This window comes from Mustela putorius, unplaced genomic scaffold (genome assembly GCF_011764305.1).
Source record: "Mustela putorius furo isolate JIRA1106 unplaced genomic scaffold, ASM1176430v1.1 tig00000275_pilon_pilon_pilon, whole genome shotgun sequence".
Taxonomy (NCBI): domain Eukaryota; kingdom Metazoa; phylum Chordata; class Mammalia; order Carnivora; family Mustelidae; genus Mustela; species Mustela putorius.
This window is the reverse complement of record NW_025421341.1, coordinates 30,510,878-30,527,845: the sequence shown is the minus strand read 5'-3', so window position 1 is coordinate 30,527,845 and position 16,968 is coordinate 30,510,878. Positions and strand designations below refer to the sequence as shown.

General features: G+C 40.2%; 1 non-coding gene across 1 annotated transcript; it reads right to left on the bottom strand.

Moving 5' to 3' along the window:
* Positions 1-2,143: 2,143 nt before the first annotated feature.
* On the bottom strand, positions 2,144-2,400 carry LOC123391689. Its single transcript, XR_006606394.1, has one exon. It is a non-coding gene; the product is annotated as a small nucleolar RNA U89 (small nucleolar RNA).
* Positions 2,401-16,968: the final 14,568 nt, after the last annotated feature.

The window sequence follows — 16,968 nt, the reverse complement described above, 5'->3', positions numbered from 1 at the left end:
AAACCAAGGGTTGCTGGGGGGTGGGAGTGGGGGAGAGGGTGACTGAGTGATGGACATTGGGGAGGGTATGTGCTACTGTGAGTGCTATGAATTGTGTAAGATTGATGATTTGTATAAGACCTGTACCCCCGAAGCAAATAATAAATTTAATAGAAAGAAAGAAAGAAAGAAAAGAAAGAAAGAAAGGAAGAAAGAAAGTCAAACTAGAGACAATCTACCTATGCATAAGATGCAAGACTTCCAAGCCAGACAAAGGAAAGGTAAAATCTGTTAACCATCTTGCCCTTGGTCACCACCTTGATTAGTTTACAGAATAACTGTTGTATATCCATCTGATTGTATTATTCAGAGATGATGTCTTCAATACCTACACCCTCCAATATGGTAGTCAGTAGTTACCTATGGCTATTGAGTATTTGAAATGTGGGTAGTGTGACTTGAGGAAGTGAAGTTTTGATTTCACTTACTAATTTGATATTAATAGTACAGAGTTGATAGCAGGATTAATGAATTTACTTAAGTTGGACAAATGTAACTTTGAAACAGATGCTTTTGTTTCAAAGCCAAATCAATTCTTCCCATAAAAATGAACCAAGTCTGTCAATGTGGGTGCAACTATAAAGGAAGATGATTATTTGGTATCCAATTTAGTTATTGGGAAATTTCAGTTATGGCTGGAACAACTGAGATATGTGAATGTAACTTTTTCAACTGGAAATTTTATGAAATCTAAATATAAATCAAGTATTTCCAGTGAAAATTTAACATCTGGATAAAGATGTGTCTGCCCCAATGCCACTCTGTTATAGAATTGTTCTAATTCTTATTTGTCCTGGAGGGAGGTTTATGAGAAGTTCACCCTCTGAAAGTCTGCTCATGAATTTCTCTGATGAGGCAGCTAAGTCCCATATAGGATACACTGGGAAATGCAGAAGTTTGAGAGGCCCTGAGCATAGGGCAGGCTGTCTTCCTTTTTCAGCAAGCCTCCAATCTTCAGAAGTGAGACATGTGGTGACAGCACTGGTCAGTGGCATTTACCTGACCAGGGGAGGAATCCTGGAACTGCATTATGGATTCTCTGCAGAGCCTAGACAGGTTCACTGAAAATAGACTTTTATTTTTCAGCACATTAATAAAAAATTATTAAGAATTCCTGGTGGGGGGGCGCCTGGGTTGCTCAGTGGGTTAAGCCGCTGCATTCGGCTCAGGTCATGATCTCAGGGTCCTGGGATCGAGCCCCGCATCAGGCTCTCTGCTCAGCAGGGAGCCTGCTCCCCTCTTTTCTCTGCCTGCCTCTCTGCTTACTTGTGATCTCTCTCTGTCAAATAAATAAATAAAATCTTTAAAAAAAAAAAAAAAAGAATTCCTGGGGGACGCCTGGGTGGCTCGGTTGGTTAAGCGGCTGCCTTGGGCTCAGGTCATGATCCCAGCGTCCTGGGATCGAGTCCCGCATCGGGCTCCTTGCTCTGCAGGGAGCCTGCTTCTCCCTCTGCCACTCTGTCTGCCTGTACTCTCTCTCTCTCTCTCTCTGACAAATAAATAAATAAAATCTTTAAAAAAAAAAATAGAATTCCTGGGATGGTGTCTATTGCCTCCCAACCTAGAAGGAGGAACCAATACGACAGGGAATCAGTCAGAAATCACACGTCCCAACACCTCTGGCAAACACAGGGAGGAGCAAAGTCGTGCCCCTGGGAAATTGGCCAAGACTTGTTCATCCAAGAAGGGGTAGGATGACAGATACAGAAGAAACTGTCGCATGATATTGGGGGTAGGATAAGATGTGCTGCACCCCAAGCAGGGTCCTCAAAAATCAGGGAGAGAAAAAGATCTACTTCTTCTCTGGGAATGGGGTTCCTGGTCACCAGGCTCATTTCTTATCCTTGATGAGTCTGTCACTGCCCTTAGTAAAACTTTCATCCTGCAGATTTCAAGACAAAGTTGTCATCAGTGAGAGAGCTAAGTTTCTGTGATGTGGCAATCCTCCTGGAGATGTTCTGGGCTGCCTGGATCTTGTGCAATTTGATATAGCCAGGGTTCTTGCTCAGAGCTCCTCCGACGTGAGCAGGTTGGGATATGGGTTCATACAAAGCCCATTTTGAACCCCAGCCCCGTCTTTTACTACTCCAGCACTTCTCTTTGCTGTCAGATCCAAGGCTGCACTCAGATGGCTCCTGCCTCGTCCCACTTTGTTCCCCACCGGTGGGACCCTCCCGCAGGCGGCTGCCAGGAACCAGAGGCAAGGCCAGCAGTGCTATTGACCTGCCTTACAGAGAGCGGCGGGCGTCAGGCACCTGGCTAAGCAAATAGACTTTTTAATGGGGTACTTTCTGGAAGGGCTTTTTGCTTTTTTATTGGGTCAAAAAGAGGAATTCTGGGGCGCCTGGGTGGCTCAGTTGGTTAAAGCCTCTGCCTTCGGCTCAGGTCATGATCCCAGAGTCCTGGGGTGGAGCCCCACATCGGGCTCTCTGCTCGGCAGGGAGCCTGCTTCCCTTCCTCTCTCTCTGCCTGCCTCTCTGCCTACTTATGATCTCTGTCTGTCAAATGAATAAATTTTTAAAAATATTTAAAAAAAAAGAAAAAAACAAACAAACAAACATAAAAGAGGAATTCTGAAGAGATGAGAGTCAGTGAGTAGTTGGGTATCTGTGGTATCACAGGGAGTTTCTCTTTAAGGATGCTGTCATGGCGGTTGGAATCATAAAGGTCTCACAGTTACATGTCTCTGTTCTTCTATTCCCAGGAGTCCCAAATCTGTGGACCTGTACATCTGAAGAGCCAATGAGGTAAGAAGCACCTGCCTGGAGAGGAAAAGTAGATCGACTACATGCACATACACAAAATCGCCCAGTCTCTAAGAGAGAAGAAAACAAGGCGTGTGAATTCATTGAATACCGAGTAAGCATTTACTATGTGCCAGTTACTGAGCTAAATGCAGAGATAACAAACCAAATCAACTAGATCTTACTAATGAGCCATCCAGGGAGAACGACCTCCTTGGGCAGTTGCCTAGACCCATAACAGATTTTGCATAAGTGAGAAATACATTTCTCTTTATTAACTGCCTGAGAATTGGGGGTCTTCTTTATTTAATGGCATCTTGACCTTATCTGTCCTGACTGATGACTAAGAATACATGGCACGTTGTTTGTGACAGGTGTACAATCCAGGAAGGTAATAGGTATTCCAGTGGCTTCAGGAAGCATTCATTTTTTTAACCAAAATAACTGTTTCTAATTTATATAGGTATATGTCCAAGGGTGATGAAAATTTTATCAATATCAAAACATATATAAAACAAGACAACTAGAAATTTCAAGTTCATCAGAGCGGTTGTTCTCAACTCTGGTTACCTGTTAGCATATCTCTAAAATGCCAGTGTCTGGAGCCCTAATCCCCAGAGATTGCAACTTAATTGGTTCAGATTAGGGTTCAGGCATTAGTATATTTTAGCAAGATTTCTCGTTTGATAGTTGCATTAAGCTCCTGGGATAAAGTCTCCTAAGTTAAGTTTTAAAGTGAACATCAAATTTAACTCTTAACTTCCAGCTAAACAAAGGAAAATAGATCATGTTTTTCTCCTTCCTGGAAGTTATGATATTTTTGCATGGTTTCTTTAATGTTTTTCCCTATGATGGTCAGTTTGTGTCAATTTAGGCCACAGTCCCCAGTTATTCAATCAAACACTTGCTGTGAAGGGTGTTGTAAATGTATTTGGTAGAGGTGATTCAAGTCCATTAATAGGGAAGCCTGAGTGGCTCAGTTAAGTGTTGGACTCTCCATTTCAACTCAGGTCATGATCTCAGAATCCTGAGATCAAGCCCCACTCCCCATCCTCATTATCTTTGGGCTCCCTACTCAGGGGGGGTCTGCTTCTCTCCTTCTGCCTCTCCCCCTGCCCCTTTCCATGCTCTCTCTCTTTCTCTCAACTAAGTAAATAATTCTTTTTTATTTTTTTAAGATTTTATTTATTTATTTGACAGAGAGAGACTACAAGAGAGGGAACACAAACAGGGGGAGTAGGAGAGGGAGAAGGAGGATTCCTGCCGAGCAGGGAGCCTGACACGGGGCGCGATCCCAGGACCCTGGAATCAACACCTTAGCCAAAAACAGTCTTAAACCAACCGAGCCACCCAGGAACCCCAGTAAATAATTCTTTTTTCTTTTTTAAAAGATTTTATTTATTTATTTGACAGACAGAGATCACAAGCAGGCAGAGAGAGAGGAAGGGAAGCAGGTTCCCTGACAAGCAGAGAGCCCAATGAAACGGCTTGATCCCAGAATCAGGATCATGACCTGATCCGAAGGCAGAGGCTTTAACCCACTGAGCCACCCAGGTGCCCCCCCATCCCTAAATAATTCTTAAAAATAAATTAAGTCCATAATCAGCTAACCTTTAGTAAGTAAGGAATGTTAAATAATCTGAATGAAATAATCCAATGAGTTAAAAGATCTTAAGAGCACAACTGAGGCTTCTCAGGAGAAATTCTACCCATGAGCAGCTCCTTCAGCTTGTGTCTGAGAGTCTCACCCAGTTCATCCTGATGGCCTGCCCTCAGGCTTTCAGACTTTTCTTGTGAGCCCCCAAATCATCTGAGCCTTGCAATGAATTTCTTAATGTATTTCTCCTTACCAATTCTGTTTCTCTGACTGAATATTGATTAATATACCCCAACCTTCACTAGACTATATACTCTGAAGGCAGAAGTATCTGTGTTATTCATCATGAATCTCAGTTCCGAGCCCCATGCCTGCTCCCTAACACGTACCAATGAACACTTATCAAGTAAGTGAATGAACGAACCATCTGGTTGGGGAAGTAAAGTATGCAACATAAAAAGTTGGCCATGAGACACCATAAATGCTTTGCAATTCAGCATAAGGAGAGAGAGCACATCCAGGCATGGGGATCAGGGAAGACTTGCAACATGACCTGCGGTCGCAGGATGGAGGTTCAGGGAGGAAAAATATGGAGACCAGAAATGGCAAGCACAGACACATTATACAAGCTAGACTAGATGACAAATTTATGTGAGCAAGTATAAGAAAATGAATTGGGAAGAATCAATCCTGGCCAGATTTTGCATGATTAAATGCAGAACTTCAATCTCTTAGCCAGTGGTGGCTCTCAGTCTCTCTCTTAAGGATTCCCAAACCATTCTCTGAATGCATTTTATTTGCAGGCTAAAATCAGGACTAACAAAAATGCTAAGTTCCTCTGGTAAAGAAAGATCTGGAGGACATGGTTCTCGCTCCCTGGCATGGATGCCTTTAAGAAACCCCTAAAGAACAGCTAATGTCCTATAAAGCATCTGTTGAAAATTAGCGCTAAAGTAACAGGCCATATCAGTATTAATTCACTCATTTAACCAGTCATCAGTCATTCACTGTTAGAGCGCTCTACCATGCCACATTCTGGAGAACTTCAGGATGAAGGAAAGACTGTGTCTGCTGGTGGTAGGCCCAGGATGAGAGGCAGTGATTATGCTCCTGAGGTCCTGAAGGGTGGCCGCCTAAGGGTTTTGCAGTTTGTTGCAAAGGCAATTCCTGATAGAGGAGACCGAGTTCTGTAAAAACTGTGGATCTTACTTATCAGGTCTTTATCTGACCTCTTCTCTCCACCATGAGCATGTGCCAGAGCCCTGGGGAGAGGACGCAAAAATTAAATACTCCATCATAAAAATCTCTGAGACTCTGGGGGAGGGACTATATGGCAAACCAGTGCCAGAGGGTATCCTCTTCCCTTAAAGTGGAACATATTCTAAAAATGGAATATAAAAGAATGTTACCCATCAGATGGGGGAAAGGTGAGAGTCATTGCAGAGGCAGGAGTACTCGTCACCTCAACTGCATCCTGTCTTAGATGACACAGACTGACAAATCCAAAGTGGCCCAAGGAGACTTCAATCTACCTGGTTGATTGACTTTGCAATGCAGATTTTCCATTTTCACCCCCAACCTTCTGATTCCAAATGCCCTGGGCTCTTTCTAGCTGAAGAGCTTCTCATTACCTAGAAGGGCTTCTACCAGACAGTTTTCTAAGACTCATCTCCTGGTGGTAACCCCCTTCCTCTCCTGTCTGTGTTCACTGCATTGCCCATACATCACAGCAAGTCGAGACTGTGCTCACCAACACTCTCAATTTTGACTCCTGTCCTGTGTCCTGGTCTATCTGTCAACCCCAGCCCAGAACCACTTGTAGGATATGCCTTCTCCACACCTGTGCTGTGCAGCAACACACCTTGGGAGAGAATCACACAATCACAGTACACATGGCTACAAACATCTGAGGTCCCAGCTTTGGTACAGCCCATCAGCCTTTTTGATTTCCTTCAGTAACTATCAAAAAAAAAAAAGTCTATGTCCCTTGGTCTCTAAGCACTGCATTCTCAGCCAACAACCCTATAGAACCCAAGGTCATCAAGCATTTATCAGCCAGGTCTTAGTGTTGCTACTGCCTTGACATCAAGACAAAAACAAAACTACTCCATTAGAAGTCTGAACACAGCAAAAATAGGAGCGCTGTTCAAGCACAAAAATGACCAAACAGCCCCCTCTCCTGGTGAGTATGAATGGTGCCTCTTCCCTTACTAAATTACATAAAATTTACCAATTGAATAGAATTGATGAATATACACAATAACAGCATTCCCCCTGCTTCCTTATAGCATCCAATCTCGAGCAAAGAGCAAAGTCCCTAAACAATCCCCCAGAGAACCTAACACAAACACAAACCCTGTAATAAATCCTTTCTGACATTCTCTTTCTGAGATGCTCCATGATTCCCCAGGCAAGTGTGTTCTCCCTCCAAGGAGCAATCCACCCAATCTGTTCTTTGGCAAGAGGGCACTGGCATAGCAATAAGAATTACTGTTATCACCGTTGTTGGGTTCTGTGCTAAGTACTTCACACATGTTGTTCATTTAATCCCTTGATGACAGTGACAATTTTGCCCACTGTGGACCTGGAAACACAAAAGACAGCAGAATTTACAAGCCATCTGGGGCACAGATTCAACATGATGGATGAAGAGACTTAGGAATGTGTCTCTGGAGCTCATGCACCCATGATTTCAGAAATAATAATCTACAAAATTAATAAAACTTGTTTCTTTCTCACATTATCCCCTCTAGTCTCAGTACATGAGCTGTTTTTCTTTCAATGTCAAGCCCTCCTTCTGTTTGGTCTTCGACCACCTCTTCTGTCTCCTCTAACCCTTGGTTCTAACAAGTTTCATTTCCTTCTAATTCTTCAACCTTCCTTTTGCCACTAGAACAACTTCTCAGTCTAAAATTGGGTGTAAGTCTTGTACATTCTTAAACAAACCATGGAGACATCTGATGGCCCCATGGCCCCTTCATCTTTTCCATCATCAGACCAAGTCCTGGAAACTTAGTGTCTATTTTCAAGAATAACATAATTTAAAATGATAAAATAGGCATGCAGAAATGGAATTTGGGAAAGAGACCTTTTCTACCTTGGAGGGGTAAGGCTGGGTGGGAGGGATCAAATAAAAATTCAAGGAAGCATTGATATCTGGAGCAAATTGTAAAGCATGGGGGGAGGGCAGATTGCCAGCCAGAGATATAAGGAGTTTTAGGGCAGATAGGTGTCCTACCCCCAAAATTCATCTATTAAAATGGTATTAGGAGGTGGGATCTTTAGGTGGTAACTAGATTGTGAAAGTGGAGTCCTCATGAATGGGATGATATGTCCTTATAAAAGAGACCCCAGAGAGCTCCCTTGCCCCATGACCATGTGAGGACACAGCAAGGAAATGGCCAAGAAGTAGGCTTTCACCAGACCCTGCACCTGCTGGTGACTTGATCTTGGGTTTTCCAGCTCCTGAAGCAGTGGAAATAAATTTCTGGTGTGTATAGCTTCACTCCCATACCCCAGTTATCTATGATAGTCTTTTGTAGTAGCCTAGTGGAAGAAAACTGTAAGTAAAAGTAAGATCACTAAGAGAGGAAAGTCTGGCACGTATTTAAGACCTGATGAGTGGACTCATTATCTGTTATATCAGTCAGCTCGGGCTACCATAAAAAAAAAACACCACAAACTGAGTGGTTTAAGATGCAGAAATGTATTTCTCACAGTTCTGGAGGCTGGAAGTCCAAGATGAAGCTGTTAACAGGTTTAGTTTCTCCCTGGGCTTCTCTCCTTGTCTTGGCCACCTGCTCACTATGACTTCATATGGTCTCATCTCTGCCTGTGTGCCTCCCTGGTGTCTCTTTGTGTATGCAAATTTCTCCTCTGGGTACCAGTCAGATTGGATTTTGGAACCATCTTAAAGACCTTAATGTAATCATCTCTTTAAAAACCTTATCTCTAAATATAATTCTATTTTTATTGCATTTTGAAGTGGATTAGGACTTCAACCTATGAATTTTGGAGGGATACAATTCATCTGATAACATCTGGGATAGCAGGAAGCAGGAAAGTTTAGGCCAGAAATGTAGATTAAGACTAGCTCATGGATACCTTGAAACATAAGAATGGGAAATTTGAGCCTCTTCTTTAAACAGTGAACTATATGGATGCCTGACATGACATCAACTCATCAAGCTATTCAAAACTGAAGGTGAGACCTGCTAACGTGATTCATTACTAATAAATTATCTATATAGGTTATACGATATATTTTGCAGCAACTGACTTCCCTCAAGAGAGACTAATTTTCAGATATATGTATTTACATTCTCCTACTTCTATCCCCCTGCTCAAACCAAATCTGAAAGATCCTATAGATATTTCGAAGATTTTCTGAAACAAAATGTTTACATTTAGCCAATGCTTAAAAAGTTTTTGTGATTAATACTTGTCAGCATTAGCTCAACTGTGTAAGAAAGTAGCTGATGCTATTCTAAATATAGGCCACCTGCTTTTCCCAAGGGAGTCAGTAAAATCTGAATGGCTGAGAGAAGCACATTTGGGAAGAGAGGGCTCTCGCCTTCAGAAAAATAAAAAAGGCAGGGAGGCTGCCCTGGCTCTCATCCACAAGGGCAGGTCATGCAAGATCGTCTTTCCAATCACTCAAGTCAGCACTGATTCCAACCTTGACCTGGCTGTTCTCAATGGAGCAATGTAAGGTCAAGGACACTTACTGACTGCCAGATATACTACAGTCTTTGAGTTAGTTTTTCTTCATGTGTAGTACAAACCAGGCTCTGGTTATATTTCCATTGTAGAGATAAGGAAACAAATCCAGGAAGGTAAAAAGACTTATCCAGAACAATAGAAGGAGGAGTTGAACACTCTCTCAGACCAAAGTGCACACTCTATGCCACACAGTGTATTAAGTGGGGCTTCTCTCCCATGATCACGTATGTCAAGCTGTCATCAGCTGTTTCGGGATGAATTTGATAATTCAAATTATCAAATTTAATTTGATAAAATTAAAATTATCACAATTAATTTGATAAATTCCCTCTGCCCTTTGCCTTCTGCCTCTGCAGGAGGAGGACGCCAGGCCGTAGTAATGGATTGTGGGTCACCTTCAAGGATCTTTTTGAGAACAAACATGGACATAAAATCTCTCACCTTTCACACATACAGCAATATATTAGGGTGAACCAGATGAAATTACTTTTGGGAGATCAAAATTTGTCAAAAATGGCAATTTCATATGACGCAACCAAATGGATTATTCATGGTGATAGCCCAAGGGTTAATAACTTATATAACTTACATTGGAGGTTTTCTAGCCTAGAAAATAATTGTATGTGCCCTTTTGCCTCAGGCACACCTAGAAAACAGGTCTTCTCCTGCCTGGGGGAAAATACCCAGCGTCATCTTCCACTGCAGGAATGTACACTCCTCCGGGAAAACAGGGAAAAACCACATCTAAATGGAGCAGAAGTTTAGGCATTCCTGCCCGAATTTCCATTACCATATTTAAAGATGAGAGTATGTCCAAGAAATACTTGCAAATAACAAAGGGTTTCAGATGATGAATAATACTAACCTAGGAAACACATCACAAAAGATCCCAAGGGGATTACTGCACATTTGAGATAAGCCCAAACCTGAAACGTTACTGGAGGTAACTACGGGAAGTATGACTGTAGTCACTCATACTGAAGGGGCACCGGCTTCTTTAACAGTGTAAGTGTTAAAATCCAAATTTGGGGGCATTTGTCAGACAACTCCCCAAATACAAGTAAGTCACTAAACTTGTAATAGGCCCATCAGCACACCCTGGGGACTGTTTTCACCCTTAAGATATTTTTGAGAAGTATTTGATAAATTCCCTCTAATTTTCCTAATAAGAACATCTTCTCAAGTACTGAGAGGAGGTTTTCAAGAAGAATTTTAGAATTCTGCTTAATTAATGGCATTTACATCTTCTTCAACTATGATTTCCTTGGCTGGGCAGGCTGGACAAGGCTTTACTTAGAAGTGCACAGTTTTGCAAAAGGGGAAAAATCCAGAAAACCTGGGCTGACTCAGAGCCACGGACAAAACATGTTTATTAAGGTGAACCAAAATTTTACTCACATGCCTGAATCCGTGAGAATCCATGACAGATGGGCACTCAAAATATCCCCTGCATTTATTTTATTCCCTCTTAGTTTCCTAGGAGAAAGTGAATTGGAAGGTCTTTGTCTATTGCAGGGATGCCCCAAATCATAATAAATTAATAAGAAAATTTACCTTGAATGTGCAAATCCCTTCTCAATTCTTAAATCCTTTAAATCTAAATCATTGAAGCAGTGCCCACAAATAACACAAGCTGCCCATTAAGTGAATGTTTATGATGTATCAGCCTCAGTATGTACCAGTTAACTTACTTAATCCTCACAAACTCCCCCCATACTATTGTTAGTCTTATTTTATAGGCGAGAAAACAGAGTCAAGGGGTGTTTGAATTCTCAAAGTCCCATATCCAAGAAGTGGCTGAATAGGGTATTAAAATAGGCATTCTGATTCTTGAATCCATGTTTTTAATTTCCAAAACACTGTCCCTACCTGGGAAAGCGGCTGTTGTGGCAGCCACCTCCTCACCACCAAATAAGGACTATTATGACAGTTCGATGACAACAGAATTGGCCCCCACTTATTACAGGAAATAGTCACCACACACACACTAAAGAAAGAAAGAGAGAAAGAATAGAAAAAGAAGAAAAAAGAAACTCCGCCCACAACATTGAACCATTCTTCTTTTGAAATGTCCTCAAGCTGTTTGTTTGCTCCCTTGCAGTCAACCAAGAACTATCAAAGGTAGCTGAAGACCAATTAGAAAGTCACCTCATTTCCAAAGTACCCATCTTAATAGAACACTTGTCAGAAACTCAGTATTTCATCATTTCACTCTATGAAACTGACTCTCCTTTGCAACCTCAAACTCCTGCTGGAATGAAAGTGATAGCAGATGGCTTTCTTTGGGACAAATTTATGATTTAGCAGCCTTTGTTAAGTTAGTCTCAGACCTACTTTTATCTTTGATAACCCAACACAAACCAGTTTGACCCCTTGACTTATGGTTATGTTAAAATAATTAATATTCCAAGTATTTACAATTCTTAAACTCTCAACCCAGTGATATTACAATAAACTTTATTAAAATTTAAACGGAATTCATTTTATACTCTGATCAGGTATTACCATTAAAAGACATAATTGAATGTTGGATTCCTTGATTGATTGACTATACTTTAAGATATTAAAACTGGCTTCCAATTGAGGGATTTATAGAGAAAAAAAGAACTATCTCTCATTCTCCTTACTGGTCTGAGTCCTCATAGATGGAAAAATATCTCTATACTGTATCAAAATTAATGAGATCTGTCATCTGCCCCAGATAAGCCAAGATGGTCCTAAGTTTAATCCATATCAAAATCTGAGCATTGTTATATATCCCCACATAACCCTGGTCATTAAAGGACATAGAATAAAAAGTTCACTCTTTATACTCCTCATTTGTAGCTTTTGAAACAATTTATCTGCTAAAAGATAAACACTGCCATCTGCTGAAATGAGAAAATAAAGGCATGCAAGTCTATGCACTTGAAGAACATAACATTTTCTGCTTTTCATTAGTGAGAGCATTAATTACTTCATTAAGATCTCACAGTCCTGGGGTGCCGGGGCGGCTCAGTGGTTGGGCGTCCAACTCTTGGTTTCAACTCAGGTCATGATCTCAGAGTTGTTAGATGGAGCCCCGCATTGGGGTCCCATCTAGGCTCCAAGTCTTCTCAAGAATCTCCCCCCACCACCACCACCACTGCTCCTCTCCCCACTCTCTCGCTCTCTCTCTCTCTCTCTAAAATAAACAAATAAACCTTTAAAAAAAATCTTAGAGTTCCAAGAAAATAATAGCAAAGACAACTTTGTCCAAAGAGATGCATCCAACATTTCTCAAAAGGTAGAATGAGTAATCAGCCCTGGTCTTTGATGTATTTAGCTTCCAGACAACTTTTCTGGGATTTCCATCTCTTGCATTCCCAAAAACTCATTTTTAAATTCAAGGTAAACTGAAATTCTGAACTCAAAAAGAAATTTAGGAGTAGAGAGAAACTAATGCTTTTGCCTTAATGTGAAGAACTCAAAGAGCCCTGTGAAACACACATATACACATAGGCATACACACACACACATACCTTTATCAATTCCTCACCATGTGTTAAACCAATATCCATTCTGGGGATAACCAGCGTGTTTCAGGGAAGAAAAAAAAATGGAGGAAGGGTAGTAAAAAGGGGTAAAAAAAAAAATCAAAGTTACACCAACTTCCTGTTGGAGTCTTCTAGAGGTTGTAATGAATTGGCCTCAGAGGTCTGTAAAATTTCGCTAGGTTACCCTACAAGAGCAGGGTACTCCTAAAAGTAGCATTCCCAAATGTAGACTAATCTCATGTCACAAACCCAAACTCAGAAAGTATCAAACCAGGAACTGTTATGAGAAAATACTTGAAGGCTTCTGAGTCTTATAATTACAAAAGCATCAAATACCAACTGGATCCTCCCTTTCTGGCCCGGATTTTATGCTAAAATAAGAAAATGTTTTTCTTGTCATGTTTCAATCGTTTCATCCTTCAGGTTTTATTTATTTATTTTATTAAAATATACTCCCCGCAAATATACTCTCAGTTCTAAAAGAAGAAAAGAAATTTCCAAACTTTCACAACCTCCTTTCCCACCAAAAACCTAATCAAGTTGTTTGTAATTAGCATAGTGTCTCGGAGATAGTAAGTAATTAATTGTTGAAACACATGATCCCACAATGAAAGAATCTTTCTAAAGAGTTAATACAAATATCTTTAAGGCTTATGTCTTTTTCCTCATGAGGTCAATGCTTGATTCCCCCTTTAAGTAATATGCCTCTAAAAGACAAAAAACCCCAGGTACACGATGCCGCAAAAACCAAGATAATCGACCCCTTACCACGTGCAAAAGATTGTGAAAACAGATTGAGCATTTGAAAAGTTTTTATTGAGATGAAATCCACTTAACATAAAACTAGACGTTAGCCATTAGCATTTAGTAGTTTTACAATGTTGTACATTCACAATGTACACAATTTACAATGTTGTACAATCATCACCCCTAATTCCAAGAGGTTTTTATGATCCCAAAATAAAACTGCACCCATTGAGTTACCGCTCCCTATTGCCCTCTACTGCCCATCTCTGGCAACTGCGGATCTGTGTTCTGTCTCTACAGACTATTCTGGATGTTTCATATCCATATATTGGGGTTACCCAATACATGGCCTTTTGTGTCTGGATTCTCTTACTTAGCATAATGTTTTAAACATAGGCTTACCTATTTGGTAGCATGTATCAGTCCTTTATTCGTTTTTATGGCTGAATGATATTCCATTGTAAAGATGTATCACAGCCCGTTTATCCATGCACCCATGGGCAGATGTGTGAGCTGTTGTGAATATGCTGCCAGGAACACGAAGGTACATAGGCTTAAGTACCATTTTTCATTTTGGTGGTGCGGGGCATTTACTTAGGAGAGCAATTGCTGAGTCATTTGGTAATTTCATGGTTAAATTTTGAAGAATCTGCATACTTGATTTTTAAATCAAGAAAAATAACAAAGTAAAAGATAGAACATGCCAATAGAAGAGACAAATGAAGTCACAACCAACCATAATCTAATCTGGTTGGGATCAGGGATTTCACCAAAAGGAGTACAGCCTGTGGAGAGGACATTTTGCTATGGTAGAATCTCTACTCACTTTAACCATATCGATGGACCTGGCCCATATTTAAGAATGATAAACTCCCTCTAACATGAGGGAAAGGAAAAAATTATATGTGAATCATAGTCTGCCACTGGCTTATTGTATTAGTAAGTCAAAAATTGTTACCTTGGATACAAACTGCATTTAAAAATGAAGTCCTCTGTAATAAATAACCATTACAGAAATAGCCAGTGTCAGAAATGCAGTTATATGAATCAGAGAAAAAAATGATACAGTTTTCCCATTAATCATATTCTTTTAATAAAACATTGATTTCATTAAACAAAATTAACTCAATTTACTTCACATAAAGAGTATTTTTACATTGGCTTTTGTGGTTTCTTTTGCTCTGAGTTTTCTAAACCCTTCAGTATTTTTCAAATACTTTGTTTTATATATATCATTATATTGTGATTAGGTAATTTAACCATGCAATTAAACAAATACACATTTAAGAAGAGCAGTCCTACTTTATACACTTGTGACTTCACCTTTGTTCTCATTGTCTTGGCATGATTTCAACACCCTGCATTTGTGAAATGGGTTCCACAGTAAGAATGAGTGGAAATCCAGCCTTACTCTGCTTGTTGATGCTGGTAAGGAAACTTCCAAGTGAGAATAAACAACTCGCTCTTACAAGTTCACACAGGTCATCCTATTACTAAGCAGAACTCCTAGGTCATTACTGCGTCTACCTTTCCACTCGCCAAGTGTGAATAATAAGAATCTGAGCACTTGCTCTTTTCTACTTCCAAAAGTTTTTATTTTTAATTTTCATTTAGTATCTGTAAAGTTTGGAATAAACAATTCTACTCTGTTGTAATATAATTGCTAGGAGAAGTGTGAATTTATGATTACCAGGCCACAGGAATTGGGACCCCATTACTAAATAATTGCATGCATAATAAAGGTTCAAACTCAAACTTTAATTAATTGGAAAACACCATCCTTCATAATGTTTATGTTTTAAAAGTTATTCAAGGGGATTTAAAAGAAATCTAGACAATCAAAAACATACATGCTAGTGCAGCACAATAATCATGTGGAAAAACCCAGGCAGCACATCATTATTTAAGACCTCTTTGAGCTATATATAGGACATAGCCTTTCTAGGTTTGAATTCATGTCTGGCAACCCACTGACCACTGATCCAGGGAAGCCACCCTGCCTCTCCTCAATTATGTGTTACCAACTCTAAATTCAGGTTCTATTAATTCCTACATCATTCTTCTTTATTAAATGAACTGAGGCAGAAGTCTTGTAAACCATAAAACATGCAAATATTTGGAAAGGTTTTTTTGTTTTGTTTTGCTTTTTCCCTGTTTGCTTTAGAAAGCAATTATCTAATATGGCAAAAGGAAGCCAGGATAATTAACTAGAAGATTGTCTTGATTTCTTTTTTTTTTCTCTTAAAAATGACTTTCTTTTTTTTATTATTAATTTATTTTCAACATAACAATATTCATTATTTTTTCACCACACCCAGTGCTCCATGCAATCCATGCCCTCTATAATACCCACCACCTGGTACCCCAACCTCCCACCTTCCCGCCACTTCAAACCCCTCAGATAGTTTTTCAGAGTCCATAGTCTCATGATTCACCTCCCCTTCCAATTTATCCCAACTCCCTTCTCCTCTCTAACACCACTTGTCCTCCATGGTATTTGTTATGCTCCACAAATAAGTGAAACCACATGATAATTGACTCTCTCTGCTTGACTTATTTCACTCAGCATAATCTCTTCTAGTCCCGTCCATGTTGCTACAAAAGTTGGGTATTCATCCTTTCTGATGGAGGCATAATACTCCATAGTGTATATGGACCACATTTTCCTTATCCATTTGTCTGTTGAAGGACATCTTGGTTCTTTTCATAGTTTGGCAACCGTGGCCATTGCTGCTATAAACATTGGGGTACAGATGGCCCTTCTTTTCATGACATCTGTATCTTTGGGGTCCAATCAAGACATACAAATGACTCTCAGACACATGAAAAAATGTTCATCATCACTAGCCATCAAGGAGATTCAAATTAAAACCACATTGAGATATCACCTTACACCAGTTAGAATGGCCAAAATTAACAAGACAGGAAACAACATGTGTTGGAGGGGATGTGGAGAAAGGGGAACCCTCTTACACTGTTGGTGGGAATGCAAGTTGGTGCAGCCTCTTTGGAGAACAGTGTGAAGATTCCTCAAGAAATTAAAAATAGGACTTCCCTATGACCCTGCAATTGCACTCCTGGGTATTTACCCCAAAGATACAGATGTTTTGATTTCTAGTACAGAGGTAGTGGGATTAGAGATTACAGATAAAAATGGCAACAAGGGGCGCCTGGGTGGCTCAGTGGATTAAAGCCTCTGCCTTCAGCACAGGTCATGATCTCAGGGTCCTGAGATGGAGCGCCAAATTGGGCTCTCTGCTCAGCGGGGATCCTGCTCTTTCTCTCTCTCTGCCTGCCTCTCTGCCTACTTGTGATCTCTGTCTGTCAGATAAATAAATACAATCTTTAAAAGAAAATGACAAAACTGGATAGCTAGGATTTGTTTTTTAATTGAGGAAAACATTTATGATTTTGTGGGCACATAGAGAAAATAAATAGTGGAAAAACGAGATTATTGCCATCAGCTGCAGGAATAGAACTGCTAAGATATCAGGATAAATGGAAGTCCTAGAAAAGGAAGTGAGATGTTCTCTTCTGGATTGGGTGAGATTAAAGAGATGACAAGATGATTAAACCAAGAAAATGTGTCAGCCATTTTGCAGCT